We start from the raw sequence: 12,477 nt of genomic DNA on the forward strand, positions 1-12,477 counted from the left end.
GTGGTTGAGAGTCCGCCTGCCGATGCAGGGGACACGGGTTCGTGCCCCGGTCCGGGAGGATCCCACATGCCGCGGAGGGGCTGGGCCCGTGAGCCATGGCCGCGGAGCCTGCGCGTCCGGAGCCTGTGCTCCGCAACGGGAGAGGCCACAACAGTGAGAGGCCCGCGTACCGCAAAAAAAAAAAAAAAAAAAAAATAGAGGAGAAAATTGGGGAAAACGGGGAGTAAGGGTCAAGTATATAACTCTGTAGGATTGCTGTGTTCATATATAAAACCGTTAAAAGGTTTGTGGATACTTTTGGAAAAACAGTCTACTACAGCCCTAATTCCGGAATCCAAATTTCAAGATTGATTTTGTTTTTTACGGTAAGGGAAAAAGCTACAGTCCTGTAGGAAAGTGGAGAAACACTGAAACACTAGGGAAATGTAAAGCAAGGAAAACATCAACTATTCTCAGCTCTTGCTTCTCATCAGTATTTCCGAGAAGCCGGACTGCCCCTGAGCTCAGAGGCTCCAACAGCAGAAATCGGTCCGTCTAGGACTTCCCACCCTAAGTTACAACCTGATCTGAGAAGATGAGCTCTTCCCATTTCTTCGTTATCAAAAGGATATCCCAGTCGGGTTCATGGGCAAGGTACGTCTAGCGCTCTCCTCCCCTGCACTTGATTTAAAAGGATGAAAAGGCAGCCCTGGTCACTCGCCCCAGCCGGGGCCTCGGTTAGGGCAGCGGAGAGAGGCGACCCCGGCCCATCCCGGGGCGCAGCCCCGCCTGCACCCCCGCGCTCACCCAGCAGCGGCCGAGCAAAGAACGGGCTCCAAAGGCCTCCGGACCCGCACAACGGGCAGAAGGGGTGGTAGCATGCGCAATCCCAGAGCCCCGGGAGCCCAGCCTCCAGCAACGACTCCCTGCGGCCCGACGCCGACACCGGGACGCGCTTCTCCCGCCGACCGTTTGTATTCTGAGCAGCGGGTGGAAGCCCGCCACGCACCGCGGCAGGACCTTCCAAGCTGCCGGCTCCCCTGCGCTCCTGGATTCCCCGCTGCAGATTCCACAGCACGTTCGTACAGAGGCCTGGGAAGACTGACCCTGCCGAGAGTCTTTTCTACGTCCAGTCCGATCCCAAGGTGCAGATTCGAAGTCTGCCTGGTTCTGAGGCTCAGAGGGGCTCGGACTGCGAAGTGAGAGACCGGGACTCTGTGGCGAATCGTAGATCGAGGGGATAAAAATACTTCTTCTTGAAGCGCCCCCGAATACGGACGTCACTTCCGGCAACAATAGGAAACGTCAAAACTCGGAGAGTCGGCCGCTCAGGCTGCTGCAGCCTGGGGCACGCTGAATTCGGAGGGATCAGGTGCTGTTTCTGGAATTCTCCCCGACCTCACCTCCACCAGCGTGAACAAATAAAGTTTGAACCGGCTTCTCCATGGCCTGGGCACCCCTTCCCGGCTGAGCCATTTTCTTTTTGGCTGAAAGCCCCCGCCCAGAGGCCGATTCGTCGCGGCGGCGGTGGGGAATCGCAGGTCGCTCAGGTAAGGGTGTCACCCTAGATATTTCAGAGTTCTTGCCTCTCTTCCCTGTACACCCCTACTTTTCTTCTCGGAAATGATGACCACCGGTGCTCCAGTTGGCAGAAACTTGCCAACCAGCGAGACTTTGGGGCCAATGGCTGTGCGAAGCACCTTGAGTGACAGCGGTGTTGGCTAATTAAAATGAGGAATCCGTGTCAGGAGGCGGGAGTAGGTGTGCTCCTTGTGTTCCTGGGTGACTGGGGACCCCTAGGTCAGCTTGGGACCCCAGGTAGGAACCGGCTTCACTCTGAAATAAAGCCGGGAAACAGCAGAGGTTACGCTCTTCTAAGCCCAGGTGTTGCTTTCCAAGTAGCATGTGTTTTTGGTGCATAGGCAGAGTTTTTGGCTCTTAACATACTTTTTACAGTAACGTGAATGCAAACACATCCAGTTAAGGTCACGATGGATTGCCAGTTGCTTCAGCTGTTAAACTTTGGTTATAAACTCGGCAGATTCTTAACTTGTCTCTTGCTTGTTTCTCTTGCTTGTTTTTCTTGGAAAGCTTTGCTTGAGGAATGACATGTGTGAGAGGAAGGTTTGTGTTTTTAAGGTGTACGTGAACAGAGCATATCACAACTGGAGACTGTGTATTCCTTACCCATTGCCATTTTATATGGTTGAAATGGTTTCAAAATAAACATGAGCGAAGATAGCTTTAAAGGTGGAAAGAAGTTAGGAAAGGCTAGAGGTAAGCCTTTCTAGTGTAGAAAGAATGTGGCAGTCTCTATGTTGGTATGAGAGCAAATAGGGGTGGGAGAGGTCTGTCTGAGAACAGAAATGTGTTTGTGTGTTTCTTTTTAAGCATTTTTAGATGTCAGGTACCACCTTCTTTCAGCATTACCTGGCCGCACATCACCAGCACAGCTTTTGTCAGTGAACCAAATGAGCTTATTGGAAATGAAAGGTACGGGCTTCCGGGTTTATTGTGACACTGTTTTGGCCTTGACCCACTGTAAAATTGCCTATGCTTCTTCCAGGTTTGAAAGATGTTGTCATCTTTTATACCTCAGGTGCTTAACGCCAGCCCGACTGTGTCAATCCTCAAATTGTAGATTTGGCTTTTAAATAGGTACTCCCTATCAGGTTAACATAGTTCATTTATAGTAGGTTACAACCAATTAACTAGTGCAGTTTTGGGCCCTTAGATGTCTGCTAAATTTAGTTTTGGCCCCTTAGATGTCTGCCAGATTTTAAACAGGTGCTTGCTAAAATAACACAGTTGAAATACTTCATTCACAAAATATCTTATGGTAATAACTAGATAAGCTAAACCATGCCTTATAATTTATTACACTTATTATCAGTTTAATAGGGAATGTTTTGTGTGTTTATTGTGCTTAGAATTGCATAAATTAAAAGATAGTTATTTTCCTTATTTCACGATACAAAAACATGAATTACCAAGAAATTACCTTTTCTTTGATCACAAAACATTGAAATTAGTCATTCAAATTTATGATTTTATCGTTCATTACTTAACCAACTGCTATGTATTGATACAACTCTCTTTTTTTCCGACATTTTGATTCAGATTTGGAAACTGAGGCTAATCCATTGGCTGACCTATGATAATGTGTCAAAATCATTAACATGAAGTCTATGAATTATACATCAACTCACGTTGCATTTCCATTGAATTATTTTACTTACTATTTTAAAACAACTTTAATGAAATACATCCACTTCTAGAAATTTATGTTCTCCATTTCTTTATTTTTTTCTCGTGGTTTTGTTTTACTGACATTTATTGACATAGATTATCCAGTGAAACTTGAATGAGTTTATATTCTATTTAGGGCAAGTACTTTTGTGATGTAGATAGAGATGAGAAAAGATATTTGCTTTCAAGTTTAGGCTGTTTGGGAATTTAGCTCTGTGATCAGCAGTTTGTATGTATTCTGCAAGAGCAGATTGCAGGGGATTTCATAAGCTATTTGAAAGAAGGAACAAGATTTTAGCAAGTGAGCCATGCTTGGAGAGCCCCTATCTGCTCATCCTGAGCAGTGATTTGTAGAAGTCATGGACATGGGGGGAAACAGATGGAAAGGACAGATGCTAAATACACATACACAGGCACACATACGTCCATCTCCGTCACCTCTTCCTTTTATTTTAATTTTTTAGGATTTTCTCATTTTTATAGGATCATAGAATTTTATAGCAAAAAGAGAACTTAGGGATCATCAAGTTCAAAACCCGCTTTTTACCGGTGAGGAAAGTGAGGCTTTGAGTATTGTGCCCTCTACTCACAACTAGTTGAAGGAGCCTGAATCAAGCTCATGCTTTGTGTCAGTCTGTTTTCATTGTTAGATGTTTTCTCATCTCACTTCTGACTTTCCTGTTGGCTCCTGTCAATATTTATTTTATGTTAATACCTTGTCTTATTTGTGTAAAAGCAATTCAGTGAGAATTACAGTTTTTGTTTTGTTTTCCCATTTTTTTTTATTATGGTGAAATATACATAACATAAAATTTGCCATCTTAGCTTTTTTTTTTTTTTTGCGGTACGTGGGCCTCTCACTGTTGTGGCCTCTCCCGTTGCGGAGGGGCCCAGCCGCTCCTCAGCATGTGGGATCTTCCCGGACTGGGGCACGAACCCGTGTCCCCTGCATCGTCAGGCGGACTCTCAACCACTGAGCCACCAGGGAAGCCCCATCTTAGCCATTTTTAAGTGTACAGTTCAGTGGCATTAATAAACACATCGTTTTGTTTTTTAATTCTACAATTCTCATAGGAATGGCTTTGCAGTCAGTGGGCATGGAGTGTGGTGTGCCATGAGGAGGTAGGTTGTGATGTGCTGCCATGACCACTGCTGATTGCAGTTGGGTTGAGTAAAGAGTGCAGTTAAAGAATCAGTGTAATTAAAAATAATGCCAGTGAGAAATTTAATAAATTTATTTTATTTGAAAGTTAAAACAGACAGTGGAACATCTCTTGCAAAAGAAGCTGAAGAAATAAGTGAAATTAAATAAGCCCCCAATTCTCTGCTTTTTGGTTACATTTTAAATGATATCTTAATGTTTACATTTGTTTAGATGCCATTTGGTAACACTCATTACAGAATCAAAGAACAGTAAAAAACCTTCAGAAAACAAAGTAATATTGTAAATCTTTTTCGAATTAAAAAAAAAACCTACAATGGTATGCTTTTTAGTAGCAAAAACTGCTCTTGCAGGACCAGATCTTTAAATTTAATGACTGAGTTTTTTTGTTTGTTTTGTTTTTTTATGTTTTTAATGTACCCTGTGACCTCTTAGTACTTAGCTATTTCCCTCCTGAAAAAGGCCTCCTTGTGGACTTACCCTTCCTTCATTTCTCTACAGTTGTTGCCTTTCAATGTTAGAAGTGTGATTGGTTATCAGGTTTTTTCTTTTCTTTTTTCCCCTCTACTCAGTCTGTTCTAAACTACTTTGGTGGTCTGCTCTTTTGGAAGTAGAGAAGTAAATGTTGGGCTGCCAATTTGGTTATATATGTATAAAATATTTTATCATAGACTCTCCCATGTTCTTATGCCTTTGAGTAATATCACATGATAACACTTAAAAAGGTTTTTAAAACCTAAAGTAACCAAAAATCTAGTTGTTACTTTCTCATTGGAAAAAAATTGAAAATCTCTAAGAAGATATAAATGAGTGAATTTCCTCATCTTTAAGGCAATAGAATTTGCATGTTAGAGATAATTCTTTTGGTACACATTTTAGGTCTTTATCTGAGATAGGAAATTTCTTATTTGTAAACCCCACTATTTAGACACTTAAGAAATATTGAAAAAAACTAACCATTTATAATGAGTGTTTAAAGTAGCTCATTCATGTCACTCATAAAGTAGCCATTCATGTTAAACCCGTGATTTAACACTGCTTGCTCAGGAAGAGACTTTATGGAATCTCATTTGCTTCAGACAAAAGTGTTTAAAGCAGAATGCTTTCCTGAGACCTCCAGGCTGCTTTGTGCTCTTCCCATCTTCCACTGCATGTCATCCATCCATCTAAATGATGCATAATCCATTATTACATATATTTGTTTCCACAGCATGTGCTATTTGAATGCTTAGTGCCATAAAATTGCTAAAAGCAGTGGTACAGTGTGTTCTTTTAGAATAGTACTTTATTTGATGTTTAACTTGTTACATAGGGATGTTTTGATTAAAGCTGCTTAATATATTTTAAAGATAATTTTATATTAGATATACCAACAGGTATTAATAAAGTAATCTCTATTATTCTTTTGTGGAAATACTCTACTCTTTTGAAAAGAGAACAAGACATTACAATAACAGAAAAGTATTGTTCTCATAAACGTTAATAATTAACTTGATAGAGTTCTTGGTAATTAATCTAATCTATGCTGCGTCCTAAGTGGAAGTGCCTTTGTGCTATGTTACAACAGATTTGTTTAGACTACCACTGTATTTCTTTTTTAAAAAATGAGAAAAGTACATCCAAAATATGTCAGAAAAATATAGCTGTTTCTCAGATTTTCGCATTAGAAAAAAGGAAATGAGTCAGGGCGTACATACTGCTTTGCCAATTAAAAGATGCTTTTATATATGTTATCTCAGTTAAGGCGTATAGCAATCCTGTAAAATAGATAGGAGTGATTTCCCCTATTTTGTAGGTAACCGAAGATCAGAAACCTCGTTTGAAATATCTGAGGTCATACAGCGTATGGCATAACTGGAACTCCAACTTTAAATTCACTCTCCAAAATAGCAGTGTCAAGAAAACCTACACATTACTCTCAAGCACACATCATAGAGCCCACATTCTCTAGTCTCAGCATAATAAAGCTAGATATTAATTTTAAAAACCAAAAGGCCTAAATACTTAGATTAAAAAATACAGACTTCTAAATTATCCAGTCAATGTGTAAAAAAAGTACTATTATTATTGTCGCTGTTATTTTCATAGAAACAAGGATATCTAAGTAGTAAGGAGATTAAACAACTTATTGATTTTTAAAATATTTTTACCAAATTGGATCATTATTCCCACAAATCAGAAATATTATAAAATTGGAATTGAAGCAATCCAAATTAAATCACATTAGTTTATGTACTTTGATTTTTAATGAGTAGTTAAACCAATTTTCTTTAATGTATTTTGCATTTATGCTGGGTTTTTTTTTTTTTATTAGACCAAGTAACAGGCACACATCAATCCTTTTGCATTTATACCGTTACTCAGTTATTGATACTTCCTAGGTAAATAGTCAAAACATTATTATAGATCTGTATCCTTAAGTATTCGTATTCCTTGATTCTGTCTTCTTTTAATCTATACAGTACATTCCACAAAGTCAGAGGTGATTCATAGGTCATAGATTTTTAATAATTAGTTGGGTATCCTTAAATCTAAAATAGTTACTATTTGTCATAGACACTAGACTTGCTGTGTCCTTGGTCACCTTCTTTAGAGTGTTTATTAGAATCTCTAGTTCTTTGAAAAACTATATTGTGGTATCATTTACATACCGTAAAATTCACCCATTTTAAGTGTACAATACTCTGTCCTTTTTTTTTCCCAGTTAATTGTAGATACACATGCAGTTGCAAGAAATATACCAAGAGATCTCTTGTACACTTTGCCTAGTTTCCCTAGGCAGTGACATATTGCATAACTATTATATACTATCACAACCAGGATATTGACATTAATACATTGCGCCTATCTTATTCAGAATTCCCCAGTTTATTTTTGCTCAAATGTGTATCTGTGTGTATGAGATTCTGTGCAGATTCACATATCCAGCACCACAGTCAAGACACTGAACAGTTCAAACACCACCGGGATCCCTGGTGCTGCCCTTTTATAACTACACCCACCTCCCTCCTGGGTAATGATGCTGAACGTCTATCATGTGATTGTGTACCATTTGTATGTCCTCTTTGGCGAAATATCTGTTCATGTCTTATGTTCAATTTTTCTTTTTTAACATCTTTATTGGAGTATAATTGCTTTACAATGGTATGTTAGTTTCTGCTGTATAACAAAGTGAATCAACTATACATATACATATATCCGCATATCTCTTCCCTCTTGCGTCTCCCTCCCTCCCTCCCTATCCCACCCCTCTAGGTGGACAAAAAGCACAGAGCTGATCTCCCTGTGCTATGCAGGTGCTTCCCACTAGCTATCTACCTTACGTTTGGTAGTGTATATATGTCAATGCTACTCTCTCACTTCGTCCCAGCTTACCCTTCCCCTTCCCCGTGTCCTCAAGTCCGTTCTCTATGTCTGCATCTTTATTCCTGCCCTGCCCCTAGGTTTTTTTTTAGATTCCATATATTATGTGTTAGCATAGGGTATTTGTTTTTCTCTTTCTGACTTACTTTACTCTGTATGACAGACTCTAGGTCCATCCACCTCACTACAAATAACTCAATTTCGTTTCTTTTTATGGCTGAGTAATATTTCATTGTATATATGTGCCACATCTTTATCCATTCATCTGTCGATGGACACTTAGTTTGCTTCCATGTCCTGGCTATTGTAAATATTATGTTCATTTTTAATTGAATTGTTTAATTTTTTGCTTTTGAGTTTGAAAATTGTTTATGTATTCTCGATACTAGTCCTTTGTCAGATATGTGGTTTGGAAATATTTTCTCTCAGTCTGTAGCTTGTGTTTTTGTCTTCACATGGGCTATCAAAGAGCAAAAGTTTTAATATTGATGAGGTCGACTTTATCAACTTTTACTTTTATGGATCATACTTTTGATGAACTCTCTTTTCCTAGACATAGATCCCTAAGATTTCCTTCTCTGTATTTTTCTAAAAGTTTTATTCTTTTATGCTTTACATTTAAGTCTATGATCCATTCTGATGAGTTTTTGAAAGATGTGATATTTAGGTCGAGGTTCATCTAATTCAGTTTTTCTTATTGTTTACCATTCATCCATTCTTGCAGTCAACAAATATTTACTGAGTGCTTTGTAGGTCTAAGGCACTGTGTTTGGTATTGGATTTTTCCATGTAGCCTATTGTGTTGAATTAGTCCCCCATCTTAGTACTTCCAGGCAGTTCTTACTCTGCACAGTACCATGTAAACTGAAATGCATGAGTGTTAGAACTGTGGCCTTGCTGTGCACAGTCCCATGGAACTGTCAGCCAGTAGTTAGCTTGGTATTGTACAAGGCAAGGACTACCTGTATATATTTTTAAATTTTTATTTCTTTTAATAAACAATAATAAAGCACAGTATGATAGGTAAGTTCCAAAATTATTGTCATCTTAAGGAACATATGTTTGAGTAATTCATATTTTATTTTATTTATTTCTTTAAATTAATTAATTAATTTATTATTTATCTTTGGCTGCATTGGGTCTTTGTTGCTGTGCGTGGGCTTTCTCTAGTTGCGGCCAGCGGGGGCTACTCTTCGTTGTGGTGCACGGGCTTCTCGTTGTGGTGGCTTCTCTTGTTGTGGAGCATGGGCTCTAGGCGTGTGGGCTTCAGTAGTTGTGGCACGCAGGCTCAGTACTTGTGGCTCGCGGGCTCTAGAGCGCAGTCTCAGTAGTTGTGGGGCACAGGCTTCGTTGCTTCGCAGCATGTGGGATCTTCCCGGACCAGGGCTCGAACCCCTCTCCCCTGCATTGGCAGGCAGATTCTTAACCACTGCGCCACCAGGGAAGCCCCTAATTCGTATTTTATAATCAAGAAATATGCTTTAAAAATATAGATCTCAACAGTTGTAACATTGATTTCAAAGATCCAAGAAATTGACACTCTATCCATAAAGCTCTTTATAATTCAAGTTCCTGGGATGTGAAGATGTCATAAAGATCTAGAGTAGAACTTTCTTATTAATCGATTTATTTTGTGATACCGCCATAAGGACTCTTGATATGTTGAATCGTCCCATGAAGTCTTAAAGTTTTCATTTCTAGAAACATGTCTATAGTGATTAAAGATGATGGTAGTACTTAACTGCCAAAAAGTATCTCTGTTATCACTGACTGATAACTAAATACTTGACCTTATTTGCCAAGCTAAGAGTGTCAGCCTAAGCAAAGTTAGTTTCTTCTAACTTTATATATTTACTAGTTGTTATTTTTTTCTCCTAGCGAAGGTAAATGGCATCTCCGAATTCACAGATCCTCAATTAATGGAATTTGGAACCAGGATTATAACTACTCAGATCATTAGGTCCAGAATAACCAGGTGTACTCTGAAATGGGAGAACCAAAATAAATAAGAGTTATCATTTAAAGCGGACTGAGTGGTGACTACAAAACTACCTGTTATGATAAATTCCCTGTGGCTTAGGTTCTCTTAACCACTATAAGTTCCATGGAATAAGACTTATTCACTGTTTATCTGGTGAGGAAAATGAGTACCACAGACTATAAGCTAAACAGATTCTGTGTGGGAGTCTGAACCAGATCTTTTTTCACGTCAAAGTGTATGTGCTTTCCACAAGAACAGTAGCCTGAAGAGAGGCTGCAGCTGGGAGCAGCATGGAGGTAATAAGCAGTGACAGAGGGAGAAGAGATGAGAGCTGGTGATGAAGAAGCAGATGGTGGATCGTCTTTGCCAGTTCTGGGCATAAGGTTTGGTGGTTAAGACTAACCTTTGGACTCAGATAGACCTGAGATGGAATCCTAAGTTTTCCATTTGCCAGCTCTGAGATCTTGGGCAAAGTTGCTTAACCTCTCTGAGTCACTATTTCTTCAGCTATAAAATTAGAATAATATCTACCTATGAAGGTTGTTTTGAGGACAAAAATGAGATAATGTATTAAAACTTCCACAATGCTTGGCATAGAGTAAGTACTAAATAAATTGTGGTTTATAGTACAAAAACAATATTATGGTTTAATATTTATATTATTAAATATTATGTTAAAAATATTGTGCACATAATATTATGTATGGAAGGAGGGAACACAGCCAGGAATTCCAAGCCTTAAATCTGCACATGCAAAGTTAAAGGGGTATTTTTTTCCCCTACTTTCTTTAAAAATACTTCTTCAGCCTTTAAAAGAAAATTTTCTATCACAACTGACAAGGATAATTCTTACTATTTTGATGTTTGCCTTGACAGGGGTCTCCTAATACTCTTAAACTGTGATGCTGAGCATTTATCTCCGTGATGGTTTTCAGTCTGTATGATGCTAAGCTCTTAGGGCAGTAATTCTTATACTTGGTGCACATCAAACTCAGTTATTTTCAAGTTTCACATGCTTGGATTCCTCAATCAGGAGATTTCTGTTTACAGAAAGGTTGTACGATTAATAAAAATAACTGGTGTGTACCTTTTACCCAGATTCACCAATTTTAAACATTTTGCAACATTGCGTTAACATTCTCTCTGTATAGAGACAGATGTTTCTGTTTTTCTGAACCATTTGAGACTGTCTTATACATTATGCCTCAATAATTCAGTTTTTTTCTTAAAGAACAAGAATATACTCTGACAAAACCGCTGTACAGTTATCAAATTCAGAAAAGTTGACATTCATATAAGTATTTTTATCCAGTCTACAGCCCGTATGTCTAGTTTTTCAGTTATCCCAATAATGTCCTTTCTAGCACTATTTTTTCATGCTAAGATCCAGTCCACACACTGCATTTAGATGTCATGTTTTTCAGTGTCCTTTAATCTGGGATGATTCCTTTCTTTATCTTCACAGCATTGGCAATTTTGAAGGAAAAAAAAGATTATTTATAGACTCTTGGGTTTCTCTGATATTCCTCATGATTAGATAAAGGTTATATATTTTTGGCCAGAGTACTGTATAATTGTTATATCCTTCTCAGGGTATCACGTCCAGAGAAGCATATATGTCCTATCCTTCTCAGGGTATAACGTCCAGAGAGGCATATATGTCCTATCCTTCTCAGGGTATCATGTCCAGAGAGGCATATATGTCCGTTTGTCTCTTATTGGTAAATGTTAAGTTTGAACACTTGGTTAAATATTGTCTGATTTCTTAATTTCTTTTTGTAATTAATGAGTAATATATTTGAGACTCTGTAAATCTTCCATTCTTTATCAAATTCCAGATTCAGCACCCACTGATAATTCTTGCCTTAAGAATTAGTTTTTCTATGATGGTAGTTAAATGATGATTTTTCTAACTCATTATTCAGAATTTTACTATAAGGAAGAGCTTTCCTTTCTTCATGTAATATTTAGTGATAATCAGTGTAGACTCACTCATGGATTTCTTTTTTTTATGTGATAATTGAAGTATCATTCAATAAGTTTTACTGAAATGCTCATCATTTTCACTCTGTGAAAATATGGTTTTGTCAAAACAAATGAGCTAACATTTTATTATTAGCTGTGAAGTGCACTTTATATGTAATGTTTAATACAACAGCCCTCTGAACTATATGTATTACCACTATATTATATGCAAATTATCATCTTAAATATGAGGAAACCAAAGCTTAGACTAGTCGAGTAGATTCCCCAAGGTCCTGTAAGTGCTCGTCAGTGAAGTCAGGATTTGAACTCGAGTCTGTTCAACTTCAAAGTCCACAGCACTATGCTCCCTCTGTGACTTGCTTCACAGCTTCTGTAGTGGATCTCCTGTCTTTTTGAGAGTTTTATCACTTTTCTGACAGTTCTGTCCACCTTCCACACCACTATTACCCTAAGGAAGACTGGGAGTGGGGTGGAACACTGTCGACACCCTTTCCTTTCTCCGAAGGATAAATATATGATAGTAATACTTCTCAAGTGATATATCATACTGTGTTCATGCTTCGTATCAAGAACTGCTTTAAAGGGAAAAAGACATCCCGCAAGGGTAATTTGCAATAGAAGAATATTTATTTAGCAGTAGAAGAATAGAAAATGCAGTTTTCTTTGTCTGAATCACGTGTAGATGAGCCTCAAACCTCCACCCTCCCCATCAACTTGTTTTAATCCTAAGAACCAGCTGTTGGCTTAACCTCTTTTC

The 12,477-nt window shown here is 38.6% G+C and overlaps 2 protein-coding genes across 5 annotated transcripts in view; one reads left to right on the plus strand and one right to left on the minus strand.

Moving 5' to 3' along the window:
- The window catches only part of CEP44 (centrosomal protein 44), a 59,699-nt gene extending 58,525 nt beyond the window's left edge, over positions 1-1,174 (minus strand). For 3 of the 4 annotated variants that reach the window (XM_060300056.2, XM_030879212.3, XM_030879209.3), the window contains exon 1: positions 787-1,173. The gene's annotated coding sequence lies outside the window, so the exon portion shown is untranslated. Of the gene's footprint in view, positions 1-786 lie in introns of all 4 variants that reach the window. The other variant, XM_060300057.2, reaches the window with a different exon arrangement.
- Positions 1,175-1,283: 109 nt separating this feature from the next.
- The window catches only part of FBXO8 (F-box protein 8), a 38,119-nt gene continuing 26,925 nt past the window's right edge, over positions 1,284-12,477 (plus strand). The window contains exon 1 of the mRNA XM_030879213.2: positions 1,284-1,529. The gene's annotated coding sequence lies outside the window, so the exon portion shown is untranslated. The remainder of the gene's footprint in view (positions 1,530-12,477) is intronic.

This window comes from Globicephala melas, chromosome 6 (genome assembly GCF_963455315.2).
Source record: "Globicephala melas chromosome 6, mGloMel1.2, whole genome shotgun sequence".
Classification (NCBI taxonomy): domain Eukaryota; kingdom Metazoa; phylum Chordata; class Mammalia; order Artiodactyla; family Delphinidae; genus Globicephala; species Globicephala melas.